We start from the raw sequence: 19,288 nt of genomic DNA on the forward strand, positions 1-19,288 counted from the left end.
GCATCAAAGAAATAAACACACGTTAAGTGATATTGAATCAAAAATGAACTCCTATTGGAAAAAAACCGTATCTGGTTCGAAAATAATTACCAATAAAAGCACGCGTTGCTGCTGAAAGCAGTGGTGCGGGTTCCTGATGGTAATGTTGAAATGTTCTGTTCGCAGTATCGACGTATGTTACGGTTCAGTGACAAACGTTACACGTGACATATCAGGGGTGACGGAATAACGTGTCCAGTGGGTTGAGTAGAAGGGGATTAAATTTGCCTCTTGGTTCACCAGGTCTTGAAGTAGGTAAGTATTATCATTGTTCTCTAACGCTGTAGAGGGGGACATTAACATGTAACAAAGTTACCTGGCATTATCCGACTTTTCTAATCACTCCTCACCTACGGTGTTTTTCAAACAGTCGCGACATTTTCAAATACAGAGGCATGTGTTTAGCGGGGTTAAATGTTCCATAAAGAAGGTGGGTCAATTTTGGAGTTACTCCCACCCCGGGGGCCCTTCAAGGGGGATTAGATGAGGGTTCCGTATACAGTAATAATATGCGTGGGATAGAATGCTGCTCAAATATATAGGATGACGAGGGGGGTGTTAAGGATTATGAAGGAGATGTATTAATGTGGCGGGATTAAAGACATAACTGGGGGAGGATTGAGTGATGTGCGGCAGTGTATATGTCCAGTCTCCCATGTGACCATCAAATAAGACCAGAGCGTTTTAAGTGTCCGTTTGGCTGGAATGGTATTTTCGTCTGTTATCGAAAAGGCATCGATCAAGGTTCAGATTGGACAATGTAGCTTGTGACCGATTTTTGTGTTTGTTTGTCTGCTTTTGTCAAGTTATTATTGGTACACCAAATATGTTTGAGCCCTGGGCTTGATTCCCCAGATGTGTTCAGGGTCCATTTCTGATACCCATCAGCCGTTGAGTTTCATTCACTCACTCACTCACTCACTCGCTCGCTCACTCACTCACGCACGCACGCACGCACGCACGCACGCACTCACGCACGCACGCACGCACTCACTCAACTCGAAATGAAGGGTATTGTGTTTATATTCTGTTTCACAACACAAAACGATCTTTAACCACTTCACAGGGCCAACACTAGCATGTCTCACAGTCCCTGAACCGCATGATTTCCCCATCAGCCCAGCCCTTTCTGCAATGAATGAAGCAAATCCTAATTCTTACCTAAATGAAACAAATCTAGATTTTCTCAGATTCTGAATCTCCCATATCACTGGGTCTCCTTTTCAATTTAAATTTGTTTCTATCAAAATGATGCATATTCAGAGACTAAGCGTTAGCCTAGGCCAATACGTAAGCACGCAAAGTATCTGTGCTACAATCAGTTCGTGAAACAAGGCTGTGGCTGATGGACAGAGTAGCATGGTCAGTAGTCTCCATAAGCTCTCCAGTGGTTTGAGAACCGCCTCCGTGGTGTAGTGGTTAGAGTGTCCTCCTGGAGAGCGGAAGGTCGCGGGTTCGATCCCCGACCGCGTCATACCAAAAGACGTTTAAATATGGTACTTGTTGGTCCCTGCCTGGCGCTCGGCATTAATGGGTACAACAAGGACTGGTCGGCTCGGAGTCAGTATAATGTGTCTGAGTGGGGTATTCATGCTTCACTGCGGCATTGTATGTCAGTTGGCTAGCACTATAAAACCAGCTTAAGTCTGGGCTAGTACAAGCAGCCTCACACACACACACGCATGCACGTCGTCATATGAGCGAAATATTCTCAAGCACGACGTAAAACCCAATTTCACCTCACCTCCAGTGGTTTGACGTTACATTGTCCAATAGCCTTACACCAGACAGCCGTCACAGCACGAGCCCACCCGCATAACGTGGGACGCCTCTAATAACAGGGTGCTTGCCTGAGGGGTACCAATACTTATGATAAATGAATAGAGAAAAAGCAATAACAGAACGTCTTAACCCTAAACAAGATTCCTGGGTTATTCAGAAAGTACGGACTCTATACAGTTCCCGGTGGATGGCGGTATTGCGTTTTTCAGTGACAGCCAGGGCACGTGAACACGTTCTGAGAACACATACAAAAAACTGTATACATATTATGTGTATTCACATTCTTATCTTTGTATATAGCAGATGAAAGGGGGCACTCGGGACACAAGAAACTGACGAAACATAGTAGTTCACCTTCTCGGGACTAGACAAACACACGTATATTGTGGATATTGAAGTTGGCGCACTTGGAGAGACGTGTTCGTTGTGATTATCATTTCTAATAATGCTATTCCTGGTGGAGTGTTTATCTTAATAATAACAATAACAATAAATGAATCATAATAATCATACCAAACCTCCACTGAAATGGAATCCATTGTGGGATTCCGATTATACCGTATAGCATATGACCACTATCAGCGATGTGTTCTTTAAAGGTGAAATCACTCATAACTTTAACTTTCCTTAACTGAGTGAGTGAGTATGGTTTTACTCCACCTTTAGCAATATACCAGCAATATCACGGCGGGGGACAACAGAAACCGGCATTGTACCCATGTGTGGAATCAAACTGGGGGTATTCGGCGTGACGGGCGAACGCTTTGACCACTAGGCTACAGCACCGTCCTTCCTTACTTGAAGTTTCGGCATCGTTTCAGATGATTTGTGTACAGATCGATGAAAAAAATAGCGTTTTGTCTTGTTATCAACGACGTGCGTCCTCAAGACGGTATTTTGGGATCACAGTTGTCCGAATTAACGAGGTTTTACTGTATGAAGTAAATCTTAAATTTTCTATTTCTTTACAACATGTCACGAAGCTAATTATAGCGTCCACTCTCATACATATTCATGAACAAAATCCCCAGGAGACAGTGCGCTATTTATGAGATAAAATCTATCAAATGCATGAGCTTATGTGACCCCAAACGTAACCCCCACCCCATCCCACACGTAACCCTAACCCCTCTCACCTCAGGTGTGTGTCCTAGCATCACCCACAGACAATCATGTCACCCCTGGATGGGGATTAGGGCTGCTGACGACGGGGACGGGGAGGGGTGAGGTTCACCTGGCCATATATCTTGTTACGACCAACGTCTTTGTCGATGTCAGTTTTAAGGGGTTGTTAAAATATCATTTGTCACAAGAGAGATTAAGTCGTATTGTAAGAATGGAAGACTGTTTGAAGTGAAATGTGAGAGAACACGTGAAATAACTTCCAAAATGACAAAGAAGATTGCTGTCTTACAATGAGATGTCACAATTGAGTGTTAAAAATTATCCTGATAAAATGAGAAATTTCAAACCAATAGCTGGATTCTCAAGGTCTTACTTTGGTATCAATTTCCTTTGAAAATTCAGAGCTCAGCATCAATTGCGACAGCCTGTCTTCAGCTTAAACCCTTTGTCAACACAGATGTACGTAAGTGTGTCCCCCACATCGTCAAGTTGACAGGATGTGTGAGTGATTTTGGGGTTTAAGACGCTATGGACATTATACGATATATGATTGTGTGTGAGGTCAATGGTCTTGTAGATAAAGCGTCTACCCGGAGAACAGAAGCTCGGAGGTTCGATCCCCTTGCGCGTCACCCAAAACGATGGTTAAAGATGGAACTTTCTGTCACCCTGCTTGCATGTCATAGGATCCCCAATTACATCGGCGAACTGTCGGCGGAGCCTGCATGTTCTGTTCCCTTAAAGATATGTGAATTCTGAAAATGAATCGAAATTATATGTAATTATATTGAATCGTGAGTGAGCATGGTTTTACGCCGCTTTTAGCAATATTCCAGCAATATCACGGCGGGAGACACCAGAAATGGGCTTCACACATTGTGCCCATGTGGGGAATCGAACCTGGGTCTTCGGCGTGACGAGCGAACGCTCTAACCACTAGTCTACCCCACCGCCCCTATTGAATCGTGAATGTAGTATAGTAATATAACATGTTGCAGGTGTAACGAACATATTTGAAAGGGGCTATATTTTAGAAAGGTAATTGTCACTGAAATCATTGAAATTATGTTGTTATAACCTTAAATCATGAACTACAAACTCAGATGGAATCACGCCCATGACAGTCACAGAGTTCAGCATGACAGTCAGAAAGTTCAGCATGACATCAATGTTTACGGAAATCCCACGCATGACCTACGGTGGAGAATCCTCCGCAATAGTGTACGCCACGACTCATTTCCCTGCTCGCTCCACATAACACATACACCGATTGTTATTTCAATAGTAAGTAAAATAGCTTGGTATTCATGTGTGGAACATAAAGCAACATTAATAGCAAGGGTGGAGAGTATTTCCCACGAGTTTCAATCGTCATCCTTCTAATCACGGCTCTGTCACGACAGATAACAAAGGTTATCGACAATTTCATCCATATATTTCCATTGAAGATTTAAGTGGTGTGACATGCATTGCATGCTTTAATTGGAACAATCAGTGGGTGTTCATCATGAATCATGTAATCGGCTTCAAGCGTTGACGTAGTTTGATTTTTATGTTGGTTATTTCGTTGGGGTGTATTTAACATTTGGATTTATATGCAGTTCTCATTGCCCTAGGTTCTCTGGAATGTATTTGGGAATGTATGGTTGAATACGCATATCGAACGTATACTGGCAGTAAACCACGCACCGCTGTGAGAGGAGATATATACTTATATTGTACTGGACAGTGATGGGTGCCCCCTGGGGTGAAATGACCATTTGACCAGCCTGGTCGGTACAAAGTGACCACCAAACCCGCATTATCTGCTTCGATGGTATATTTGGCCAGTTTATCGCATAGTTTAGGTTTTATGTGTGGGAATATCTAGGATCCATAGTCGGGTCACTGCCACCCATCTCAGTGGTTCCCCTGACTGTCTTCTCTGGTCGACGTCTTCGTTCTTGAAGGACTTCTGCTAACACTGTGGCGGTAGGTACAACTTGACTTGTTTGTTTTGATCAAGATCAGCAGCGAAATGTTTCATGATTCGTCTTATAAAAACCGTGTCAACATGTTCATGCGTCAGATCTTTAAGATCTTGTCACTCGTTTTACTGCTAAATTATACAGATGGAAGGAAAGATGTCTTTGTAGGAAATTAGGTTGATTCATGTGGGTATACACATTATCAGCTATTTGACATACGTGTATAGCTCCAATGAACCTCTGTGTTTGAGAACACATCCTGGTCATCGTGTTCATATTTCAACTATTCCGACTTTTTTTCAGAAAAAAATACTAACGGGATTGTTTGCCTTTTATACTCGACTGACCTTAACGAAAAGTAGTTTGTTGTCTGTTATCAGAAGTACATTGATCTATAAAGTTTCCTTGTGTTGTTTTCCGTTTCTCTGTGTCACGGTATTAGCTTCTAAATTCATAAGACTAAATGTTTCCGTGTTCAACGGGAGATATGTAAACGTGTGCAATCTGGACAAGTGTTTAATTTCCGGATCAGCTGTTTGTTTCACACAAAGGCTTCCAAGTTAAAACAGGCTTGCTATTCCCAACAAACGAGTAATAGGCTTGACACAAATTAATTTCTATTTTCAACATTTTATGGAAACATGTGCAGCATGGGAAAATTTCCAATAGTTCAGTACTCTGTTTCCTACCTCACGTTGCATATTGTATGAAAAGGTTTGGTAATTGTCTGATGTTTGAAGAATAATTGTTTGTTAACAAGTAGATATGTGAGTGAGTGAGTATGGTTTTACGCCGCTTTTAGCAATATTCCAGCAATATCACGGCAGGGAACACCAGAAATGGGCTTCAAACATTGTGCCCATGTGTGGATTCGAACCCGGGTCTTCGGCGTGACGAGCCAATGCTTTAACCAACAGGCTATCCCACCGCCCCTAGTAGATATGTGTGCCCCTTTATGAATATGTGGAGAAACAAAGAAATCAAATGCACATACCCTGCTACACAATATGCCAGATGGCAATAACGTCAACCAGAGACAGTACACTGACGGACGAGAGAAAGTATACACTCATATTTGTTAAACTGACAAACACTGGTTATTTACTGGTGATGTACTTGATACTGGTGTGTTATTTGACTTAGGTTCGCAGTGTTTCTTCGACTGTTTTCAGACTCGTAACAATTTGAGAACGTTTTGAATTTTTCAAATCCAAGTCATACGAGTATGTCAAATCCTTCTTTTGCGCGGGAGTTTAGTTGCATCTGAAATAGTTCCTCGACATGGCGTTGAATGTGATATCATACTGGTATCGTTTCAAATATTAACCACTCAAAGAAGTTAAAATATTAACCAGGCTTGCGGAAGGTTTTGCTGTATGGGTGATAGATATGGAACGTCAGTGCAAAGGAATACCCAGCATTAACTATCCTCAGGAACAAAGGGGAAAATACCTGTGAAAATTATATCAGTGGATCACTGAAAATCAGTGATGACACCAGGTGTTCGCCATGAGTCTCTGCTTCTCGCATCCGCTCACACTTCTAATCATGAGACTCTTTCATATTTACGTCTGTTGCATAAACCTCATAAACGGAACTACAAAGCAAATTGTAATCCCATTAAGTAAACGAAGAGACGATCCGCCAAGCCAGTCTGACAATGTGACAATCAGTTTCAGGGCTCACTAATCGGATATTTTGATAAGGAGTCAATCAAAAGTCACTAAAAGCCAATCCACATTTAACATCTGCTGCACAGCAATAGAATATTGAAAGGCAAATGAAATAAAAGCTCGCCCGCAGAGCGACAACAGTCTACCAGCTGATGACCAGGTCTTGGGGTGGTCAGCGTACCAAGTGACCGGACTCAGTGACCACAGTAGCTAGGTGACAGACCCGACGGTTCAAGAACTCTGGGGGACTGGAATTCAAGTATGGGAGGTATTGTGCCTAATGCCGTTATTGCTGTTACAACCATTATCCTAAGAGTGAAATCTTTGCAGCCAAGTCGTTTTGAGAATTGATTATCAATTGATGAGCTGTGACGAGTTGGTTGTAATAGGTACTTGTGATGGTCAAGCCTGCTCGGACATTATTGTTGTTTGAGAGGGTTAATCTGGAAAACGGAGTTTGATGTTTTGGTTATTGGATTTATGTTCATCTCATTAGCTTTAGTGTTCATCACGTCTCCATTGTTGTGTAGTTGCCGGCGTGGCATTCTGTCGCTATTGATCTTCGGGCAATTGAAGTCCTTCATGGGGGCTCATATATTCCACGTGTGGACTGCATGGTTTAGGGTAAACTGCTATTGGAATTACTGTTGACTTTGGCAACGCTGCTCGCCACGAAATCTGTCTTTCCCCTAATACTACTACGACCCCTACTACACTGAAATCTGTCTGTTGACCCATTTCTAATACTGTTACTACGACTAACTGCTAATAAATGATCTTTTGATAACGTCTACAAATACTGTTGACACTCTCTCTCTCTCTACTCTCTACTCTCTCTCTCTCTCAACTCTCACTCTCTAATAAATGATCTCTCTCGTCTCTCTAGTCTCTCTCTCTCTCGGCTCTCTCTCTCTCTCTCTCTCTCTCTCTCTCCGTACACAAGTGATGCACAAAGAATAACGTTCTTCATTAATATTGTTCATTTAGTCTGCAGAAACTGAAATACGTCCGTGGTAATCTAGACATGCTTCAAATTGAAACCTAATAATGCAACAATGTCGCTCCTGTTACTGAGCATTTGCAGAAACTGGACATGTATTCCCTAATCACATACAAACAATCATATCGTCTACAGTTAATGTCATATGTCAGTATACAACATCCCCCCTGCACACTCCTATCATGGTACCAGGTGTGGCTGGGTATGACGGTGCGTGTGTTCGGGGGTTGGTGGGGAACACAGATTGAATCAAAGTCAAGTGTGTGACAATGAAAGCTTAAATTTAATTAAGAACGTGATCGTCGCGAAGCATATGGGTGTTTAATGTGTCGTCGAGGTGACACCCGGCTCAGGTGATCTCTGACAGGTAGAATAATGCAATTGGGAACGCTGATACAGGTGTAAATGCTTCAAAATCGACGCATTTCTTTTAACTCCCAAGTGAGAATAGACGCTGGGTCAAAGGTCAGATGATTCGCTACAATGAAAAAGACCGCTTTTAGAAGGGATTTACGACCAAATTAGATTAACCATATCACTTACCAATCAAGTATCTACTGTGTTCTGTTGGTGGTATAATATAGAATGCAAAGAAATACCCCAGTCGTGTCTTGTATCAGCTTTGTGGTGAATATTTAACCAGATATACACTGAAGCAAGCAGTTGTATAGTCGTATGTTTATAACGATATTTTATGTACTTTAACCTAAGGTGTTATTTTTTCCCAGGTAATATATTTTCTCTTGTTTCTTCTCATTTGAGAATCTTACAAGTGTCATATTGTTCGGACATTAAGTGCCCCGTTGAACATTCTGGTGACCGTTTTTCCACAAGAATACGCAAACTGACTCTAACTGCGTTGCGAATCGAAATATTGCTCTTTAGCGTTTTTAGAATCAGAGTCTCAGCGCAGCATATTTAATTCAGGAATAATATATCGTTTTAAACGTTTCAACATAGTCATTAAATGAACAATTGTGTCACTATATTAACTAGTCCATCGATCACTTGATAGTCTGGTTTGCTTACATGCCGCTTCCAAATGGCAACTGTGGCACCAGGCAATACATTCTCTTGTTTTATGTACATTCTGTGAACGACAGGGGGTACCGGAAGGGCAGGGTATGTTTACCCTTTCTGTGAACACCTGGTGTCATCACTGAATATCAGTGATCCATACGTATAATAATTTTCAAAACAAAACAATCTGTCTGAAGATTTGTTATTCTCTTACGTTGACGTTTAGACCGCCTCCCTGGTGTAGTGGTTAGAGCGTCCGCCCGGAGTGCGGAAGGTCGCGGGTTCGATCCCCGACCGCGTCATACCAAAAGACGTTAAAATATGGTACTTGTTGGTCCCTGCCTGGCGCTCGGCATTAATGGGTACAACAAGGACTGGTCGGCTCGGAGTCAGTATAATGTGTCTGAGTGGGGTATTCATGCTTCACTGCGGCATGGTATCTCAGTGGGCTAGCACTATAAAACCAGCTTAAGTCTGGGCTAGTACAAGCAGGCGCACAAACAGATACACACGCATGCACGTCGTCATATGAGCGAAATATACTCAAGCACGATGTAAAACCCAATTCCACCACCACCACCACCACGTTGACGTTTATATGTGTGTGTCACCATATGCATATAAATTCATATCTATTTGTCAATCTCGATTTAATCTCTTATCTTCATACACTGTACAATAACATCTGCTAGTTTCAGCATCAGTTCATCACAGGCTCTACAAACATATTATATCGAAGAACTTTTTTAGACGGCGTTATTGCAGGATCATTGGCGCCGGTTTGATATGTAAAAATGGTTTCAAAGACAATCCAAAGAAAAATCCAAGATCGAGACATGCAAGCCTCTTTAAATCAATCTCAGTTAAGAAATTATAGTGCGACTATTTGAAGAATAGTTTGATGAAACACGAAATCCCTATGATACTGCACCATCACGAATCTACCTTTGCCGTCAATGTCGGGACTGACACGAATCAATCACCTGTCTCATCCTTCCTGGCGTCGCGGCTATCTGAATACTTTTTAAACATTTGAACGACAATACCTTTTACATCGCAAGTTTATTCAGCTGCAGTAAAACCTTTGCTTTGATACAGTTACGTGCCCTAGAGTTGGCTGTGTAATGATTATTTAGCAATGACAATTAGCCTCACGATTTTCAGTAAGTTCGTATTGATAATTTCAGGTTTGCTCAGTCGAATGTCGTCACACTTGGGTGTGTTTGCCAGAACATGTGTGACTTCACTCAGTGTGTTTTGTTCGTTTAAAGTTCATTGGGTTTGAATTTTGAGACGCTTGGTTTAATCTTAGATTAAAAAATTAATGAAACCTTGCGTTCTGTTTAATATTATGCTTGATGGTTTGTTCAGATGATAGTTGCCACTTATAATGCTCGTTGCATGCAACCTAAATTAAAGTGTTGAAATCGACATCAAAGAAAACTGGCATGTCATATCAATCAGTCAGAACGCTTGCTTTAACGTGATGCTAAAGGACCGTAATTCGTATATAATCTTCAAATCTGCGTAGTCATCACCGTATCCTTATCATTATGTTTATTATATATTTCCTGACGATCTATTGCTATAAACATCTTAATCTTGGCTCATGGTTGCTGCTCTAATATTTGGGCGTTTTATTATTAATACTGAAAGTGAAACAACAAATATTGTAATTTTTCAATTGTCAAGTAACAATACATCTTAATCGTCTCTTTATATTTTCCAGGATGCTCATAGAATCGTGTGTTGAACTTCCGGGTCAAAGGTAGCTTGACTCCTGACCTCCGCACGTGAGATTCAGGTAAGATTATCGTCACTACGTCATCCACCCAACTGGCGATGTTCTCATTTTCTCCTTAATCAGTGCCAGTTTGAAACGGCACCTGACAGACCCTCCCAAAACAATTAGGGTGGAGGGTTGGCAAGACACTTAAAGGGGTAGTGTGGAGGGCAACAGGGTGTCACGACACGAGTATTTATTTGGAGGGTGTGTGCATGTTTGGGAAGGGGACAGTGGGTGGCGGATCTGTTTGAATATTGTAGAATTATGAGTGGTACATTCTCTTTGCAGCAGGCAGATTGTGGGTAGGCCTGAGTTCTTGCGCAGGCACTTTCGGTTCTATTGTCGAAACGGTTATGTTCAGTAATGGCACTTTTCGCAGAAGGTGGGCACACCATATTTTGAAGTCTACATCCAGAAACAGTATAGCATAAGCTGGCGAGGGACAGGGTAGAGTATGACTACATTTGTGTATATGTTATGCAATGTCGTACATATGGGTAGGTGTAGGTGGGTCCGTGTTCATGAGAACTCTATTTTCACTATCATTCTCCTGATATCCTGAATTTACTCCGAAACGTCTTGTTCCTCAAAATAACGAAGTTAACATCCGTAAATTCTTGCCTTTAATTCACTCCTCGTTGGTGAACCCATGTTTTCGCGAACACACTTAGTTGATGGATGTGAGATGTTGGAATATTCTCAATGGACTATTAAATCAGACATGATGACTCATTACTTGCACCCTTTAGTAATAGGTTGTCTGGGGGAGGGACGTTCCCACACTTTGGAGGAGGAAATTACGGCAGGGGGTTGAAGGATGCCACGAACCCCTCAGTATTCTGCCGAGGGGGTGGGGCAGGGCGGTACTACATGTCCACGCTTAATAGCCGCTATGTAACAGTGTGGCTAACTGTTCCTATTAACATTCTGTAGGGATAGAATCTGAGATTACTGGAGCTGTGTCACCGATCATCTACCAGGGGTCAGTTTTCAGTGTCATGGGTCAAAGGTTACTTTTGTGACGTGACACAATCAGGTAAATTCCGTGTCGCTAAGCTTAGATTTCACTCATCCTGCGTGTCATGAATTAAATTCAAATTACTCATGGTCCCTGCTACATGCATATGTCATTGTACTGAGGAAGAATCCAAATGTCATGACAGTTCTATATAAAATCTCATATTACATTGGTTCATAGGTAGATGGCACTGTACCTTCACCAAGGAGATAACACGGTTGGCCTCCCATACGTCCAGGAGCTATCAGTTTTAATCTTGTCAGGATATGATACTCATAGAATTTTGTATGGACAATATGGTTAGCCTTTCCTTAAATTTCGTATCAATGGCTTTCTGGACTGGTTCATTGTTCTCATTGTCAGTAAGTCGGGTTAGAGTGACATACCCCATACGTGCATTCAGAATTTGGTACATATTCAACAATAACGACATGCCATTCTCAGTAAACCCCAACCATGGACAATAGATAAATCTATGCACCAAGGGTGTAATAGGAGATGAACCTGCGTGATGCATTGTCCATTGCCAGTGATGAAGGTCTTTCTGACCTGGCCTATGACCTGTCTGGGCAGTGGTCAGCCAGTGGGATAGCTATACGATGGTGATAGTAATGTGTCCTTGCCCATCGATATGGAAAGGTATTTATGTATAGAGCAGGTCGGTATATAGTCCAGTGTCCACATGATTCTGGATTTGATTCAAGGCAACCATGCCCGACGAAATCAGTCTATAATGCCTCTAGACTGATTTTTGGGTTAAAGTCAATGCCGTTATTCCGTTTCCGAATTTTTAGAAATATTTTTATTCCTTATTTATATAACCAGATAATAAATACAGTTCTACTTGGACTTCAGAACGAAAATCTTATATATAAGAAACAGAACGCTTTATAACCTTAAGAAATCTACATTGTTCGATTTCGTCTATATCACAAGCGTGTGTTCTTGAATGGCAATAAAAAAATGACGATACCCGTTTTCAAGAATAGATAGGGGCGGTGGGGTAGCCTAGTGGTTAAAGCGTTCGCTCGTCACGCCGAAGACCCGGGTTCGAATCCCCACATGGGTACAATGTGTGAAGCCCATTTCTGGTGTCCCCCGCCGTGATGTTGCTGGAATATTGCCAAAAGCGGCGTAAAACCAAACTCAGTCAGTCAGTCAAGAATAGATACGTTTATCGTGTCCAGCGGGTATTGTACTTGACCTACCTCATTGACAATGCTATCATTTTCTTTTCATTGTAACCGTTTATGTGACAGATAAACACCATGACAGTGCATCATCGTATTTTATCGTAGTGCAAAATGCAAGGAGATCGATACCCTCTCCACGAAGCAGTATCTCCATGTCCAGATAACGTGCATGATCCGTCGCGTGTTCTCCAACAACCACTACATTTAATACATTTTACACGTAAAGTACGTGCAGCAGATAGCATGCATAAAACATGCATTGTGTCAAGGTGCATATAAGGAACTGCATGTACAACCACTACATGTAATACCTTTTACATGTAATGTACGTGCAGCAGATAGTATGCATAAATCATGCATTGTGTCAAGGTGTATGTTAGGATATGCATGTACTCCACTTGGAGTAATGGTAATCTCTCATTATAAATTTTTTCCACCATTATTGTCTGCATACATTAATGAAGTCAAGCTGACATGAAAGCATTTTTTGTTTATACTGTATACTGGTATACTTATAATCAATAAATTACATTTAAATTAACTGTGAAATCTGTTTTGTGGCGAATGTCCCAAATGACTCTAAAACTCTATATGTGATTCATCAGTATTAAATATTCACATACAAATGTATTGTCCTTTCAAAATGTTTCCTCACTGCAATTATTTCCCGTAATCATTGTGAAGCAAGAGTGGTTTAAATACACTCCATAACAATGGCTGCCATTAGTCCAAAATCAAAAATGCTTTCTGACCAAACGTAGTCCAAAACACCCACTGTCAATCAAATGTGTGTTGATTCATGTTTTTATATTGTTTCCGGCCGCTGGCCATCTGTAACTGGACACATATAAAGACTATATATCAATCCCTATATACATACTCTCGCCGATAACACATAAATCGCCTGTATATTTGTTTCCCGAGACAAAGCCACATCACGTTGTCAGTGAATCTGTAGTCGTAAAACAGTACTTACCTGTCACCAATGGATCTCATAAAAAAGCAATATTTATTTTCCCTCGGGCTCCAACAACTAATGTTGAATTACTTGTCTCTGAGATACGTGTTTCACAAACTGGTTTAAAAGTCCAGATGCTACTGGTATTTCATGTTTAAATCTAATTTATAAATAGTTTAACCTGTCATCTTCAATTTATTTTATCAGATCAAATTTGAACAACAGCTGCTGATGGTAACATGATGCTTAGGTAACATGTCCAGTTAGAGCTCCGATGTCATAACAGCAACTGCTATTGCTCTGGTGGTCAAGCTGTCACGACGTAATGAGGGGTCAGATTTAGAAATAACCACCCCAAAACACGCTCGATTGACCCCTTTTAACGACCCTGCTGGTCAGTATTGGTCAGTGTTAGATCACAGTGGCCGTACTAACTGATGTTTTGGCGGTAGACTCTTCATCTACGGCTTTACCGAAGCCCGAGGCTAGGGGTGAGACAGGGTGCTGCTTTACAGCAAGCTGTTTCAAGTGGGCAAATAAAGGGTTAGATGATAATTTGACCATTTCAGGGACATTAAATGAATGAAAACTTTCGCATGGCTTCTTTTATTGTCGCGTTGTTATCAGCTGTTTGCTTTCAATGGAGTCGTGGGCTTTTTCTCATTATTCTCCTATCGCACGGCGCGCCTTTAATGCGTTTCATACAGCATGGTCCTGCTTTAATTTCAATATCTTCGGGGTTTGAGCGGCAGCGGAGTATGACTCGAGTGGTCATTACTAAGCTACGGACAACGGGTGTCCACTTCAGTGGTCACTAAGCCCACACTGGACACAGATAAAACGAAGGGCATGTGATCGGTAGTCATGAATGCTAACGCAGCACATCAAGTGTGGGGAGGTTTTATCCTCCAGGTCATTTCGACTAAGTAGTTACGGTCAGCTTGACCATCGAGTGGTCGTCGTATCTTTGTCAGTCAGTTTATTTGGAAATCATAAGGTGTTTATTGTTATATTGGGGGTCATTCTGACATTATGGGTTGTTTATGAAGCTAAAATTTAATACCATGGTTTATTCACTGTTCGACTGTTGTCAATATTTTAGGGGACAAGGTTTCACTATTTGCGATAAATTAAGCTATTGTGTTTATGGTTGTACGAAATATCTAAGACATAAAGTGGTTTCTTTTCAAAATAATACATTTGACTGTTTAAATATAGCAACAAGGCAAGGCAAAATGTGCATAATATTATATTAGTCTGTGCGTTACAAACATACCAAAAGTCTTGTAATATACACCATCTGGTCGGATATATTTCATACTGCTTCCTCGAGATGATTAATACTTCTCGTCTTAAGCAGTAAACGTTTGGCGAGCTGTGATTAATAAATACCGTTGCTACAATAGATGTATGCACGTTCAAGTATCGATCAGTGATGAAAAGTGAAATATTCAACTTGCACATACTGTAGGTAATGCATTGTCCTCTTTGCAAGACAATCAAATTATACATGTTCCCCATCGTGTACTCATTACTAGTTTTATGTTATGCATAAACCATGTTAGTAATGAGAATTCTCGGTAGGTGTCGCCCTAATGTTAATACTAAGGATAACTCCACGACTAATAACGCTCCGTGGCCTTGACCTTTGCCCTGGCCACATGCAGTTCGTGTAAGTTGTACATCACGGGTTTCGGACGGTTTGTGGCGCATTATCTGATGTCTTGATTGCAGTATATGGTTTATTAGCGTCTATTTCCCTTTAGATGTGCCCAGGTTGTTTATTGCACATTCAGACCAACATTTGAACGCGATGGATGCCACTCTGCGACTGTTTCATTATCTCTGGGCATTCACCAGAAGATGGTTGCTATTGGAGACATGTCTGCGCCCTGTCAAACTGTCATTTTCACTGACCAATTAATTACCAGTGTCCAGGAGGGTATCTATTAAAGATTCCAAAGACAACAGAATTGCTTTATAAATAGTGTCCTGTATCGTGTTCACGAAACTGCGTTTTATATATGCAATACCTTTACTATGAACGGAATTGACGTGCATGTGCATGTGTTTGTGACCAGGGCCAGGATACTGGATTGGGGCTGGATGCGCTCACACTTTCGCGAACACCTGGTGTCATCATTCTTTGATATCTATTTCTGTACATGTGCTTCTCTTGTAGTCGAAAGTCGAATTGAAACATTTCTGCAGAAATATGATATAATTCCGGACATGGCGAGCACCAAATGCAAAATGTGTTTCTTTTGAACAAAGTTAAATTTAAATAGAATTAATGAAACAAAATTTCAGCGTGTGTAAAATCCCCACAATGAAACCAGGAATTAACTGGATATTTTTTGCAAAGCTTGATTACGTAAAATGACTAGTTTCGTGTTCAAACGTCGACAATTGTACACTGTAATGTTGAACATCCAACAACGACCTCCTACTGTACGACGATGATTCTACTTCTTTTATCCCTTAATGATTTCTACTTAAAGCGTACATAATGTGTATTTTAAGCTCAGAATTACATGTTCGTGTCAAATTATGTCATTGTCGAGGCAGGGTTCTGTAACTATGTATTTTACTGCCATTGTCGGAGTCATTTACGTCCGTGTAGATCTTGAAAAAATAAACGTCTGTGTCATGAGGCGATAAAATCGATTTTGAAGTCGTTTGCTGTCGTTATTGAACACTTAACAGGATTGACAGAACTCTTTTCAAGATATGAGTGCCTTGTGATACGTCAAGTGAAAACCCAAGTCAAAGGTGAACTTATTAAATAAGAAAACAAACTTACCAGGCAGAGCATTTGACGGAACGCGTAAACGTTCACATCAGAGCTACGTATACGCTGGAGAATAAAATAGACGTCAACCGTACAGGCGTACAAATCTGTACAGCTGACAACTGCTAGTCATTTCGGAGTACCCGAACGGTTCATGACGGGGTTGACATTACAAATCTTCCCGAATTGGTGAAATACCATTACGAGTGTGCTAATGACATCATTATGCGGCTCTGAACGATGTACACCTGAAATAGACCTACCTAATTGCATGCAACAATAACTCGACAGGTGCATATGTGTCGTTACCAGAACGACTGTTACGTAGGTAAATACGAGCATGTGCAATTAACAAACACATGCACATTTCGTTCATTTCATGGGAGCAGTTCATGCTGGCTGTCAGCGTTGCGTGTTTCGTCCCGCTGAGAATCGTGCACTGAACGGGTGGCTATGGAGGTGTCTGTGTGGGGGCGGTGTGTGCGTGTGAGGGTGAAGTAGGGCGGGGTTGGGGTGAGTCGGGGTTTTCATGATCATCATTATCACCACCATTATCATAATCATCAGTCTTCATCTTATTATTACTTGTATAATCATCATCATTATTCTCATTATCATAATCAGTATCGTTATTATTAAAACGGGGCGGTGGGCCATGGGGTAGTCTAGTGGTTAAAGCGTCCGGATTCGATTCCCCACATGGGTACAGTGTGTGAAGCCCATTTCTGGTGTCCCCCGCCGTAATGCTGGAATATTGCTAAAAGCGGCGTAAAACCATACTTACTCACTCACTCATTATTATTAAAACAGCACACCAGATTATTATTCTATTCAGTGGAATAGCGTGTATTCCTTCTCAGCTCCTTGGAACAATCCCAACATATTTCAAAAGGGTTTCGTGACTAGAGAGCGAAATGAAACATCGCGAGTTAATGGACTCTCCACTCCATTTCCATCTCACCCATCTTTTCCCTTGTCATGTTTTTCAACTCGGAAAACACTTCAACAGGTTCTAATTGCAGCGTTTACTGATTTCACAGTATGCCGTGTGCCATGGTAAATTACCTGCATGACCTAGTCCTTAGAGGCAGTGACTGCCCGACCCCCACGGTGAGGCCAGACGCACCCCCGGGCCATCCCATGTCCCTCACCTGCCCTACCTGCGTCCATCCTCGGGCGAATCTCCCGCCACGTGGTCTTGTGCACATGTCCAGGAGTGACCCACGGTCACACTAACAACCTTAAATTAATGGTCACTGTTCGAGTTATTGTATTTCAACAAATTGGACACAATTATAAAACTGACGACCGGGTTTTAATGATGGGGTTTGAAATTACGCCGAAGCCTGAAGATGTTTGAGGTCAGGGGTCAGAGGTGTCTGGTCATCTGTTCAAACCGCCCAAGACATGTGACCCCAAAGTCACATTTTCCTCACAGACAGGTCAATGAAGTGTTGTCAAAAAATAACTATTTTTTATGCCTTTATTTGATAGCATTTTCACAGCGATGATTTGAAGATAATTACCGATAAATTGGACAGATGTATTGACATTTGTGAAGTGGGTAGATTTTACTTCAGCATGTTTAATGTCTGTCTTTGTTTCCGCATACTCCACTTAAAACAGAAGTTTTCGTTTGCAACAAATATCTCTTAAATGTCATGAAACTATTATGAATATTCTCTGATTAAATCGACCTGAACTTGTCATTGTTATAACAAAACAGTTATCCACATCTCCTATAGGAAAACGTGACACGTTTAATGGATAGCTCTGAAACGTCGTACAAAAAATAAACAGAACTTGTGATCCATAAAACTCGTCATGTATTCATGTTCGTCCAACTTCTAACTGCCTTTCTAAAATTTCACATTTCCTATAAATCATGCCCCAAACAGGTGTTAATTAAACACCGAAAGTTATCAACATCGAAATCTCAACAAAATTTAATTCATGTTAATACGACAGTAACAAATCACTTACAATATAAACGCACGTGTCTTATCTACGATATCACATTCAAATTTAATCACGCTGAGAATAAAAAAATATTGATCAGAGATTAATCACTGTCTGTCGATGAACCACCTGCTAAAATACATGCGTGTTATTTCACTTTGAAAAACGAATTCGTGTTGGTCTCAGCAGTATGTGTCTCAGCCCTGTGACCCTCCAGCTGAGAATTGGAAACACACCTTTTCTCTGCGGTCCCCTGTCATTGAGGAATCCACTTTATCTAAATAAATGGTCACCCCTGTGTACATATTCCAGCTTTGAAGGAACGGAGGCGTATTTGTAAAGCAATCAGCTTGATAGGGGCGAACACAACTGACTTAACATGGACGGCCGCGCATAACCTGGCGTAAAATAAACACCGATTTATCAGTCAACACTAAACAGTCTCGATCGCTAGATTAATTTGACTGAGACGTAAATTCCTTAAGCTTTGTTATTATCTAGCAATTGACTGATAGCATTAGCGAGCTGAGCGGCCATGACTACGGGCAAAGTGGCGATCGCGACTGTTCGACTCGCCCTCAGCTATCCGCCATTACGCTCCGTGCATCATTGGGCATATGTCTCTCTCACAGTACGTTCTATATAAATAATGTATGCGTTGATATATCAAAACATCCTTCTTTGCAACTCTCGTCTCTGATGTTCGATCTGTCTTTAGAGCAGGAGGCGGAGCTAGGGTGGAGTCGATATGCAAATCAGACGTGTGGTCGTTACTGATTGGCTTGTATTCATAATCCTCACAGCAATAACAATACACGCATTGTGGGGAGTATTGATTGCGCATGAAAGTTGTTTGTGTTGTGGCTCGGTCGCTTCTCTTTACGACGCTCTGTGTACTGCATACGGAGCTGCTGTAAACGACGGACAGGTGAGGCGTCTTTTAATCATTTCAAACTCTACAGAGTAAACAATGAAAC

The 19,288-nt window shown here is 41.4% G+C and overlaps 1 protein-coding gene across 4 annotated transcripts in view; it reads left to right on the forward strand.

The window, feature by feature from the left end:
* LOC124259091 (four-jointed box protein 1-like) overlaps positions 1-19,288 on the forward strand; it is a 53,129-nt gene that overhangs the window by 13,703 nt on the left and 20,138 nt on the right. Inside the window, exons 1-2 of one of the 4 annotated variants that reach the window (XM_046693181.1) lie at positions 276-294; positions 10,336-10,410. The gene's annotated coding sequence lies outside the window, so the exon portion shown is untranslated. Of the gene's footprint in view, positions 1-275; positions 295-4,624; positions 4,918-10,335; positions 10,411-19,150; positions 19,240-19,288 lie in introns of those variants that run through there. The other 3 variants (XM_046693180.1, XM_046693179.1, XM_046693182.1) reach the window with 3 other exon arrangements.

The sequence above is a fragment of the Haliotis rubra genome, unplaced genomic scaffold (assembly GCF_003918875.1).
Source record: "Haliotis rubra isolate DU_JTF1 unplaced genomic scaffold, ASM391887v1 Scf71, whole genome shotgun sequence".
NCBI lineage: Eukaryota > Metazoa > Mollusca > Gastropoda > Lepetellida > Haliotidae > Haliotis > Haliotis rubra.